The sequence below is a fragment of the Pelobates fuscus genome, chromosome 7 (assembly GCF_036172605.1).
Source record: "Pelobates fuscus isolate aPelFus1 chromosome 7, aPelFus1.pri, whole genome shotgun sequence".
Classification (NCBI taxonomy): Eukaryota; Metazoa; Chordata; class Amphibia; order Anura; family Pelobatidae; genus Pelobates; species Pelobates fuscus.
The window spans coordinates 183,377,587-183,389,995 of record NC_086323.1 but is presented as its reverse complement, the minus strand read 5'-3'; the positions used below and the strand labels follow the sequence as shown (position 1 = coordinate 183,389,995).

At 42.9% G+C, this 12,409-nt stretch overlaps 1 protein-coding gene across 1 annotated transcript in view; it reads left to right on the top strand.

The window, feature by feature from the left end:
- NOTCH2 (notch receptor 2) overlaps positions 1-12,409 on the top strand; it is a 295,351-nt gene that overhangs the window by 93,349 nt on the left and 189,593 nt on the right. The gene's annotated exons all lie outside the window — the stretch shown is intronic.

Genomic DNA, 12,409 nt, shown 5'->3' with positions numbered 1-12,409 from the left:
CCTTGCCAGACCAATATGATGTCGTCGATATATCTGTACCATGCTAGGATCCTGGGCCTAAATGGTGCAAGTACATCAGAGATTTTTATTTGTTCCTCCCACCACCCAAGGTGGAGGTTGGCGTATGACGGCGCACACGCCGTACCCATTGCCGTTCCTCTCACCTGGTGGTAGAACTTTTTGTGGAACAAGAAAAAATTATGCGACAAAATGAACCTCAATAAGTTTAGAGCAAATTCAGTGTGTGCCTGATATTCACTCCCCCTCTTTGTGAGGAAGAACTGGACGTGTTCAATTCCTCTCTGATGCGGAATGGAGGAATACAGGGCCTCAACGTCCAGACTACACAGATTGGACGTGGGCGGAATGTGGAGGTTCGATAAAAGATGTAATGCTTGTTTTGTGTCTCTGATGTACGAGGGGAGATGTTCCACAAATGGTCTGAGGATCTGATCAATATACAGGCTCCCATTTTGGGTCAGGTTATCGATACTATGGGGCGGCCCGGTGGGTCCTCCAGACATTTGTGGACCTTTGGCAGGCAGTAGAAGGTTGCTATCCTTGGGGTAGGGTTAAGGATAAAATTATATTCCTCATTGGAAAGCAACCCTCTACTGCGTCCCTCATCCAAAATCAACTTGTACCTTCCAAGAAAGGTGTTGGTGGGATCCGACTGTAGTACAGTGTATGTATCTCTATTGCCTAGAACATCCTGGACCATTTTCTCATATTTAGATGTGTCCATTATAACCACGTTTCCCCCCTTGTCAGCTTGTTTGATTACAATGGAATCATTATCCTTTAGTTCTTTTAAAGCGTTTTGTTCTTGGTGGGATAGGTTCTCGTTCGGGTAAATACTAAGATTTTTAGTTTCAATGCACTCAATCTCATTTTTCACAGCCTCCAGGAACAAGTCAATGTTCCTGAAAGCAGAGAAGTTTGGAGTGAAACGGCTCTTAGGTTTGAGATTAGTATGTTTCGGGGAAGGTCCAGTTTCGTTTTCATCGAGTAGAGATACCAAATTGTTAAGGCAGTCAATGTCGCTGCTAGTCAGACCCAGGGACCTTGCTCTCTTCTCCTTATTTAGTTCATGAAACTTATGCAATGCTAGTTTTCTCACGAAAAGGTGCAGATCCTTTGTCCATATGAATCGATCAAAATTAGGGGTAGGGACAAAGGTAGGGACAAAGGACAAAGAATAATAACACTGGGACCCATTGGCATACCCATTTATAATTTGTAATTCTGGACTCAAACGGATTCCTTGGTCTCCCCTCCCCTCCCCCCGCCCCCGTTTCGGAGTGGCTGGTATCTAAGGGAGGAGGGAACATGATAAACGTGGCATAACTCTGTAACGCCCCCTACACTCTGTTTGGCGGTGTTCCGACACTGGGAGGGCACTTGCAGGAGAACCCACGTGGGGCATTTTGGGAACGCCCCTTGCAATGTGATTGGCGGTTCTCAGCCAATGGGAGCATTTCCTCCCCTTCAAAAACCGGCAACGAGCCCACTGACTTTTCAGCTCTTGACAAAGGCGTGTAGATACGCCGAAACGCGCGTTGAGCGTTCATTTTGAGCCGATGCTCACTTCTAGACTTTGTACTCTCAACTTGGAACGATTTGAGCCGACGCTAATTCCTAAGATTGAGTCGAATATTTTTATCTATACCACTAAGTTTCCTATTGGGATGGGTTAACACTTTGAATATTTGGAATCTCCGTTACGTGGTTTACCTACTAAGGGGTGGGAGAGATTTTTGATATATTTTTGCATGTTGTATTGTCTGGGGAGCTAGGGACATCTTGAGGCTGCCTTGAAGTAGCAGTTAGCTCTGACACTCACAGATGTGAGCTAGACAGCTAGCCCAGGGCAAGTTTTGAGACGTTTGTGTGGTATGTGGTTAAGGTGTGGATACTAGCTGCGCTGTGTAGCAGCAAGTCTGTGTCTCCTTTTGTTGGAGCATTCCCCTCGCTCCTGTGTACCCCACTCTCTATAACACCTGCCCCTGGCAGCAACCACAGCCCTTCTACTCCCTAGGACTCATGTATATAGTGCTATATACACAGTTTTTGTGTTAATATCTCGGACCTAGGGGTCCATAGCACTTATATGAACATTGTTTGCCTTTCCTCTCCTGCCCCGTCTTGGTATCCCCTTTATTAGACTTCTACTCAGATACTTATACGTTGGAGCTTTTGGCTCCTTATTAAAGTCTACTCTACGATACCTTTTTTGCCCACCGTGTGGATCCTAGTGTGTATTGGCACTTCTGTGGCCATCTTCTGTGGCCTTTTTTAACTTAAATCGTATTTGTTTGCTTTTTCAATAAAGGTTTACCCTAGTCTTCCCCTCTCCCTCCCCTGTACATGTGACTTTTATTATTCTGAGGTATATATACCTGAAGGCAAATTTGGTCTACACCCATTATATATGAGTGTTCTCCAGATTCAGTTTTCACATTTTTTCTCTAAATGCCATCCTTATCAATGCTTTCCAGTGAAGCATTAGCCACAAAAGTCCAGGGTGTTGAAACTGCCCAAGTATGCTTTAGATATAGCTGAAATCACCCATTGTCTAATGATATAAATTAATGCTGCCTCTCTGATTCTATGTCTAAATGGTATAATAAAAAGATCTGATGTTTCATGAAATGGACTGGCCCTCTCACTGTAGATAGAAAGAGCTAATAGTTAGCCCTTTCCTCTTCCCTCCCCACCTGCTTCTTCGCCCCACTGTCACCCAGCTACATGCCTGTTCCCCATCTGTCTGTTCCCCATCAAATCTGACAGGTTTGTTCCACTGGTTTGAAAGGAGAAGGTAAAAAAAAAGTGTAAAGTCAATTTGTGATTTAGGTGACCATTAGAAATCACTTTTGGGGCAGAGACAAATGCAAAACGCAATTGCGGGAGAGGCACTGAATGTTAAAAATTAGTGTGTGGAAATTCTTCAGCTGTGCTACAGCCGCAGCTTCAATATTTTAGCCATAATTTTGCAAATTTGTTTTCAATTTACTACAAATCAGAGTTCGGTGAAGACCCTGTATGTGTTTTCCTTTCTGCAGAGTCCATTAATGTAATATTTACTCTATTTGAACGTAACAGTTCTACAGCAAAAATACTCTCATCACATTATCATTTACGTAACCCCCCCACTATATCCACACTCCCCTAGCTTCTCTAAAGAATTTCCATTCTTTCTGTCCTTCTGTGCATATTTTACCACCAACTTCTGTCCCTCTGCTCATATTCAGCTTTCTCCATATTCTCCCCCCCACAATGATTTCCTCCAATCCTTTTGTTCCTTTTAATCATATTCTGCACTCAAATCTTCACCTTTTTTTCTATATTCTCCCTACATTCTGTCCCCTTTCGCATATTCCCTCTCACATATACACACCTTCCACTTTCTTCATATCCCCCCAACTTTTGCCCCTTTTCTCATATCCCCTTTACACACCTTTAATGTTCTCTATATTATCCCTCCACACCTTGTGTCCCTTTTCTAATATCCCCCCAGACACATTCAATTTTTTTCACATTCTCCCACTCTACCTTCTGTCCCTTTTCTCATAATCTGCCCTCAATTTTCACCTTCCTCTGTATCCTCCCCACCTTCTATCCTGTTATATTCTTGCCCCACCTTCAACTTTCTTCATATTCTTCTTCACACCTTTTCAACTTTCTTCATATTTCCCCACAACATACTGTACCTTTTTCCATATAATACCCCTGTCTGTCCATTCCCCAACTGTAGTCTTTCTCTATCTACTTGCTCTGTTAGAAGTGCGGAAAAGGACATGGTACTGGTAGTCCTAGCAGATTATTCAGTTCAGTTTGATGCCACCTGCTGCTAGAAGGAAATAGTGATAAAGCATAAAAATTATCCCTGCTCTCTATTGCAGCCCAGGCACAAGAGTGAAGAGTCCTGACAGCGTACAAACTGCCTGGAGTCTCACACCAATGAACCTTACTTTCCATTAGCTTCTGTTTCTGAGTTTCATCAGACACAGTGGACACGTGATCATCAGTTTGGTTTCAGCCATGGAGCTTACTCTACTAGGCATGTGCATGGGAAAAAATTTCGGTTCGGTTCGGCATTCCGAAATTCGGGAATTCGGCACTTCGGTATTTTCGGAACTTCGGCACTTCGGCTGTTCGGACATTCGGAAGTACCCGAAATTCATCCGAATTCAAATTCGGACCGAAACGAATTGCACATGTCTATACTCTACTTCAGGGGTCACGTGCTTATTAGTATTGTATGTGGCTACTGATGAAGGTCACACACTCTTCAGCATGGTATCCGTTCGTGAACTCCCTCTTTCACAGAGGTCAGGTGCTCATCCAGTTTGGTATTTTGGCTACACTCTTTACTCTTAACTGTTAAGGGAGGTTCCATGGAAGGTAGAGTCATTCACCAGGCACCACAATTTAATGCTATCAGCATTTTAAATTAGGAGCATTTCATTTTAATAGATAAGTTAATATGGAGGTGTGTTAAATGTTGCAGGATAATCTTTTTTGCTGTTGTACATTGATAGTATATGTTGTATACCATTCTAAGTCTTATACTAATAGTCACCATAGTCTAGCAGGTGTCAGGGTCTTACCTGAGTTCGGAGTCTGTAGCGCAGATATGTTGCTCACCCTGGCAGATAGCCACAGGCCAAGGTGGTCAGGTAAGAATTAAACTGGCCTGTGGGTCTGTGCACAGGGGCTCTGCAGGATGAAGTACCAAGTCGAAGGACAGGCAAGGACTGAACCAGCAGGATTGTCGAGGGATAACAGAGGTCAAAGGATGCCAGAGGACAGGAACAACGAGGAGTAGCCGAAGTCAAGGGATGCCAGAGGTCAGAGTAAACGTAGTCAAAAGCTGGGGTCAATAATAGGAAGCAGATCAAACAACAGGAACACTGGTGCGAAACACACAACAGGATCAAAGACTTGACACTGAGCACAGGGCGAGGCTGAGTTTAAATACCCTGCTGATGTCTAATCAGGGTCTGGTGAAGCACAGCCAAGTCAAGGTGCAGCCCCCAGTGTTGTAGACATGCCAGGATGAACAGGACCGGAAACACTTGTCACTGTATAAAGCTGCTGTGGCTCAGAGGTAGAAAGCTGGACCAGGACTAGGAAGTTCCCCGGTTCAAGTCCCCTGTTGGGAACTCCAGTAATGACCATGTCTGGCCGTCTGTCTGCCACGGTGAGAACTTTTTATGTTCTACACCAAGGCTAATTATTTTCTGAAATTGTATCCAATTTCTATGCTGTGGTTGGCTATGTATATTTGTGTTGTACGAAAGGAGTTATCATTTTATAAAAAAATTACATTATTATATGTTAAACAATTATAAACTCAGTTTACATATCATTGATTGCCAGGCAATACATCAATTATTTTCTATATGTGTTTTCCTTTCTTTTCGCTCTACAATTCTTAGCACATTTTATTGTTTTTATGGTTAACAGAAATGAGTTCTGTGACATGCAACTTACCTCTTTTTTAGTAGCCACTTAGTCACAAACACTGGCCAAAATTGGCGTTTTTTGCTTTTTTCACACACAAACAAATACTAACGCTAACTTTGGCCAGTGTTTGTGACCAAATGGCTACTAAAAAAGACTGGACATACCCCATTTGCAATACCTTGGGTTGTCTACTATTGCAAATGTTATTCCATTATGGGTGTAAATTTAATTCCTGGGCTACTATACAGTCTCAAAGGCATCGTAACCAATCTGGCGAATTTCAATTTCAAATGTAACACAATACAATGTTCACAACGTGTACATTTGGCTCAATCCTTAAAGGGTTAAGTTAAAAATGTTGCATAATACCACTAAACTATACCTCACGGGTATCCAACATCATATGTTCACAGAACATCCTAACAACCAAGGGTTTCTCACCCACTACCCCATTAAAACCCTCCTTAGGGGTATGCTCAAATCGCAAGGACCTACACCACAACGTAGGTGGCCTATAGACATTCAACTGTTTAACCCCTTAAGGACACATGACGTGTGTGACACGTCATGATTCCATTTTATTCCAGAAGTTTGGTCCTTAAGGGGTTAAACGTTTGTCAAACCTACTAGATACCACACCGTTTGAACCCCTTACTAACACCACTCTAAAAACTGCCATATACTTGGCTTTTTACGGTTTCTTGCGACCCAGAGAATTTACCATTACTAGGCAACACAAGTCCAAGCATTGCCTCCGGTATTCTAACTTGTACAAAAAGCAGGACCACTCCATATTAAGCTTACCTTCAACTAAGACCAGCCAGATGGGGCACGAGGTTCTTATTCAATACTACCCCACCAGCAACGCATGGTGCCCGGTGAAAGTTATTAACAACTATATACAGTCATCACCTACACGAACCTCACTCCCTCTCCTTTCACTGCACAGCACAGCACTCGCTACCGCCAAATTTGTGATGTATATTCGCTTACTAGCTTACTATTGACCAGACTCTGCTTAAATGACGCAAACTATTCTGGGCATTCATTCCGGATAGGGGCAGCCTCCACGGCCTCAGGCCTAGCTATCCCGGTTCACATCATAAAAACCTTCAGCCGCTGGAAGTCATCCGCTTACGCTGTTTACATACCACAGCCAACACAAGAATTAAGACATGCTTTTGTGAAAATGTCATCATAAATATGCTAAGTCCATGTCTTGTATTTCGTTAATAAATATCTTCGATAACACTATATGGGTATTCCTTTACAGGCCTACCACACGTCGGTTTCGGCACACCTCTTCCGACTTTTAATTATTATGATAAGTATACTCACTAGCTATTTCATACTATACTGAAATGGCCCCGAATACAAACACATATATGGTGTCTCTAGAATTAATTTTTTCTCTACACAGCTGTCAGGACAATACAGTGGGCCAACATACAAACTAAGATAAACGTATTACCGGGCCATTGAATGGCCGGAATTAACGTACATAGGATAGTCAGTGACAAACCGAGATCAGGGACACAGACAGGAGCATAAATGGATAGACAAAAGCCAAAGATCAAGGACACCAGAAATACGCATAGTAGAAGCAAGCCAAGATTAAAATACCAAAATACAATAGCAAGAATACAAGAGGAAACCACGACTGGACACTGAGGAGAGACACTTTGGGGTTTAAATAACCCTAAAACATTTTTAATTGGTTCGGAGGACCCATATACTCCAAAACGTACATGCGTGTTGAAAAAGTGATGAAGCACACACATTTACGTCCACTCTGACGAGGTAGGGGACAGAGCTATAAAACGTCACAGCCAACGTCCCTGTTGTTGATGGACTGGTTAGGTGCTGCAGCAGCAGCAAGACGGGTGGTGTGCTGATCGGGTGCAGATAAGTTCCACCTCCCCCTTTCTATGTGGCCACACCAATCCCGTGCGGTCATGCGGTGGCGCCAACTGTGGCGAAAGCAGTGATAAAGGTCTGTTCCGCTTGTCCCCAACTTTAGATAATTGGCTTAATCTCTTTGTTTTAGACAATATTTAAAGACCCTGGTATGTATTTGATGTTGATCTTGCCCACGTGGAGGGGAAGGAAGGGAAGCCTCAAACTCTGCCATTTACTACTCCAGAATGACGGAAAAAGGACAGAGGAGCCAGCACAAGTAGGCAGCAGGCTGATGGTAGGGTCTGACCCCTGATAGTTTCAAGTCACAGACCATATTTTCAGCGGCTCACTCTCCCTTCTATCCGTATTTCTGGTATCCTTGACCTTTGTGTTTTGTCTAGCCAAACCTCGGTTTGTTACTAACTATTCTTTGTACGTTAATTACAAATTTGACTGAGTCTGTCCCGGTCTGGGCACTACAGGAGTGCTTTCTTCACTGCCAGCATGTTCCAGCAATGGTCTGGCAGAGTTGATGTGCACTGCCAACACCAATGTGGTGCATTGGGAGTTTGTGAGGGCTCGTGGTGATTGTACTATATCGCTGTACTGCCCGTACTTTGCAAACCTCCTAGCTATACGTCCGCTCAAGATGACTCCTCCCCCAGAAGTCAACTGAGTTGGTTTTGTTCCTGAGCTCATTCTTATAGAGGTCATGCACTCATCTAATTGGGCTATTGATCTTCCTCCTCTACAGAGTACACACTATTCCAAATTCATTTTTGTCACTTAACTTCCTCTTTCACAGAGTCACACACTCCTTAAATTGATATGTGTTACTGAGCTTCCTCTTCCGCAGAGGTCACACGCTCATTTAAGTTCATATGTATTTCTGAGCTTCTTCACACACTCATCACACTCATCTTGTCGTCTCAGTTAGTAGAAGTGCCAACTAGAAGAGATGCTTGTCTGGATCTGGTCATAACTAATAATGTTGACTTATTTTCAAACAGTCAAGTTAGGGAGCACTTGGGAAATACTGACCATAATATGTTATAATTAGAGATTGACTAAAAAAATAAAATAAAAAAAAATATATGGGCTGTACAAAAAGGCTAAATTCAATAGGATAAGGGTATCTTTACAACTAATTGACAGGTAGGGTCTATTTACTGGCAAAAGCACAGAGGATACATTTTGTACAAAAGTACATTTCTCAATGCGTACCATTGAGAAACAAATATAAAAGAAGCAAATTAAAATCAATGTGGCTTATTACAAGGGACAGTCAAATGTAAGGGATAATATTCAAAAATGTATTTTCATTCAAATATCATTAGCAGGAATCAACATGGTTTTAAGAAAGACAGATGATGCCATACTAAAGGTATCCTGTAGTGCCAGGAAAACAAAGCCGTTTTCTTGACACTATAGGTCCCTACAGTGCCCCCCTCCCTCACGCTCCACCCTCCCATGGCGATGAAGGTGTTAAAACCCCTTCAGTCACTTACCTGAATCCAGCGCGGATGTCCCTTGGCACGGGGTCAGGTTCCGCCCATGATACTCCCCCACCGGTGTCGACCTAATTCACATGCGCGGCAATGGCGCTTGCATTAGGATTTCCTAATAGGAAAGCATTAATCAATGCTTTCCTATGGGGAGAAATCTGACGCTGGAGGTCCTCATGCAGAGCGTGAGGATGTCCAGCATCAGATAACGAACCAAAAGTCTGTTTGGATTCCAGAAGCCTTCTAGTGGCTGTCTGGTAGAGAGCCACTGAGGGCAGACTTAGAGCTGCAATGTAAACAATGCAAAGTTCTCTGGAACTGCAACGTTTTACATTGCAGCAAAAAGGACACAGCACCCAGATCACTTCAATGAGCTGAAGTGGTCTGGGTGCCTACAGTGTCCCTTCATTCTATGAAGAAGTTAATAGAAATATAGATCAGGGTGTTCCAGTAGATGTAATCTGCTTGGAATTTGCTAAGGTATTTAATACAGTTCCACACAAAAGGTTACTAGAAAAATTGAAATCAATTGGTTTATATGAAAAATTGTGTTCTTGGAACATTGGCTTAAAGCGGCACTGTCATGCCGAATCCCGTTTTTTTTTTAACCCCCCTCCCGCCTCCACTACATCCAATCGACCCCCTAGTCACCCCCAAATGCCCCTAAGCCCCCCATATTACCTATGTTTTATTCTTTATCTTCTGCCCCGATCTATATTCAGGGCGCCGCCATCTTTGTGTGGGTAGGTGAAGTCCCTGTGGGACACGTCATCTACCCACACTACACAGACTGTGAGATTCCCGCACATGCCCAGTGAAACACCTGGACATGCGAACGGGAATTTCACCTATTCATTCATTCATCAGACAGACGAATGAATGAATAGAAAAAATCAAACGAACAAACTAACACTGAGTATCAGTGTTCGTTTGTTCGTTCAGTTTATTACAAGGAGGGAGCTACCGGCGTTCAGCTCCCTCCTTGTAATATGTAACTATAGAAGCGGCAGGGAGCAGTGCTCCCCACCACTTCCTAAGCCCCCCAGGTCCCCCCCCTCACTCTATGGGGGTCAATATGACCCCCATAATAGCATAAGGGAGATTCAAATCTCCCCAATGCCCCTACTCGCTATACCGCGAGTAGGGGCATGTCCACTAAACAGTGAGCAGCCTGTGGCTGTTCACTGTAAAAAAAAAAGGGTAATAAGGGGGGGGACCTACTGTCCTCCCCCGCCGGCCCCCACCCCTGGGCGGCGGGTGGGGGCCATAATGGGAATGAGGGGGGGGGACCTACTGTCCTCCCCCCAGGCCCGCACCCCTGGGCGGCGGGTGGGGGGCCATAATGGTAATAAGGGGGGGCTACTGTCCTCCCCCCCGACCCCCACCCAAATAAAATGCCCCTACCTACCCCCCTTACCCTAAAAAATAGTGAGGGGGGAATAAAATTGCTAACCTGTAAAGTAAAATTAAACTTACCATTCGACGTCTTCTTTTTTCTAAAATCTTCATTTTTCAGCCCCAAAAAAGGCCAAATAAAAAACCATCATACCCGTCGAACTAAAAATAAAATAAAAAACCCGAGCGCAAAAAAAAACGACGAAAAAGAAAAAACCAGAGCGCAAAAAAATAATCCATCTTCACCCATGGAGGGCTCCGAGCAGACTGAGCTCCGCAGGGCGCAATTAGGCTAAGAACACTCTGATTGGTGGGTTTAAGCCAATCAGAGTGCTCTTTGTCATTTTACAAGCGTGGGAAAGTTATTTGGAATTTTCCCACGCTTGTAAAATGACACAGAGCACTGTGATTGGATGGATTTCAAGCCATCCAATCACAGTGCTCTGGGTCATTTTACAAGCGTGGGAAAATTCCAAAGAACTTTCCCACGCTTGTAGAATGACACAGAGCACTGTGATTGGATGGCTTGAAATCCATCCAATCACAGTGCTCTGTGTCATTTTACAAGCGTGGGAAAATTCCAAAGAACTTTCCCACGCTTGTAAAATGACAAAGAGCACTCTGATTGGCTTAAACCCACCAATCAGAGTGTTCTTAGCCTAATTGCAGGGCGGGGCAAGGCTTTATATATATATATATCTTAGACCATTGGCCATTAATAAGATCGCATCTATAAGAAGACCTAAAATTCTGGAACAAGTATTAGAATTAAATTAAACCTGTAATGACTGATCAATATCTATATTATACACATTTGTTTTGGTACAAGTTGATGAGACATCTGTTTTAGTAAGGTCGTATAAGCTATTAATCCTCTTCTTGTTTATCCAGTCTATTCTTATTGCTTTAAAGTTTTTCCAATTAAAAGAAGGGAACAAATTACAATGATTTGACACACTATGCTTTTTTTCTGTTATTTAATATATTATTAAATATATGTTGCAATATTTTAATATGTAATCTTCACAACATATTCTTTTTTACAGCAATTCATATTACTTTAAAATACCCAATGGTTGTCTAAGATGTTTTCAATCTCTTCATCATGCATAATAAATTGTATTATAAATGCAAAAAATATAAATTACTTTGTCTACCATAGACCAAAAATAATGATAACAAATACCCTTAAAACCACCTATTTTTAACCCTACTATCAAAAGCTGCCACCACCAAACTGCTAATTTGTAAGTGGCCATCTTGGTTAGCTACCAAAAATCAGATTCAGAAAGGCAAATATGTGTGTTATTAAAAATAAAATTTAAATCGGTCTCTTTGGGTTTCTTTATCCGGATACTACAGGCCAAAGACAGTATTAGGTTAAAAATATTTAATAACAAAAACACAAATGATTTGCTCAAGGACTGTCAGGATCGGGACAGGGATCCAACACGCAGAATACAAACAGGAGCTAGGTACGTATACCGGACCTTAGAATGGCCGGACTAACGTAAGGAGAAAGCAAAGAATGGTCAGAGACAAGCCGAGGTCGAGGGAACGAGAGATAAGCAGGAACGAAAATACAAGCCGAGTCAGAACCAAAAAGACAAACAGTAATAAGAGCACTGAGTGACCAGACAAGCTAGAACCACGACAGGGCAATGAACCATTACACACATCCCTATTTTATACCTTGGTTCTTTGATTGATGACTCCGCCCCTGCCGAGCCCTGATTCGTTGTTCGGAACTAGATTGACAGGTCGGGACGTGATTGCCGTCATGACGTCGGCTCCTGAGCGCCGCGTCATAAAAGGAAGCGGGGCTATCGCGGCCGGCGTGTAAACGGCTATGAGAGCTGTGAGGATTGGGTGAATCAGCTCCCCTGAGAGGACGGCTGCCAGAAAGTCTAACCTCCTCCGAGGTAGAGACTTCAGGTACCCTGACAAGGACCTGGTATTTGACATTTATTGTAACCATTCATTACAATACATATTATTTTTATAGTGACAAGACATTACTGTCTCAAATAAAGACAGGCACACATTAACCCTGTGCTATCTTTCCTAACAACCGTATTCCAGAGAATTATTTTCATAAAAGTATCAATTGATACAGACAATGTAATGCTCTGTGATCAAAA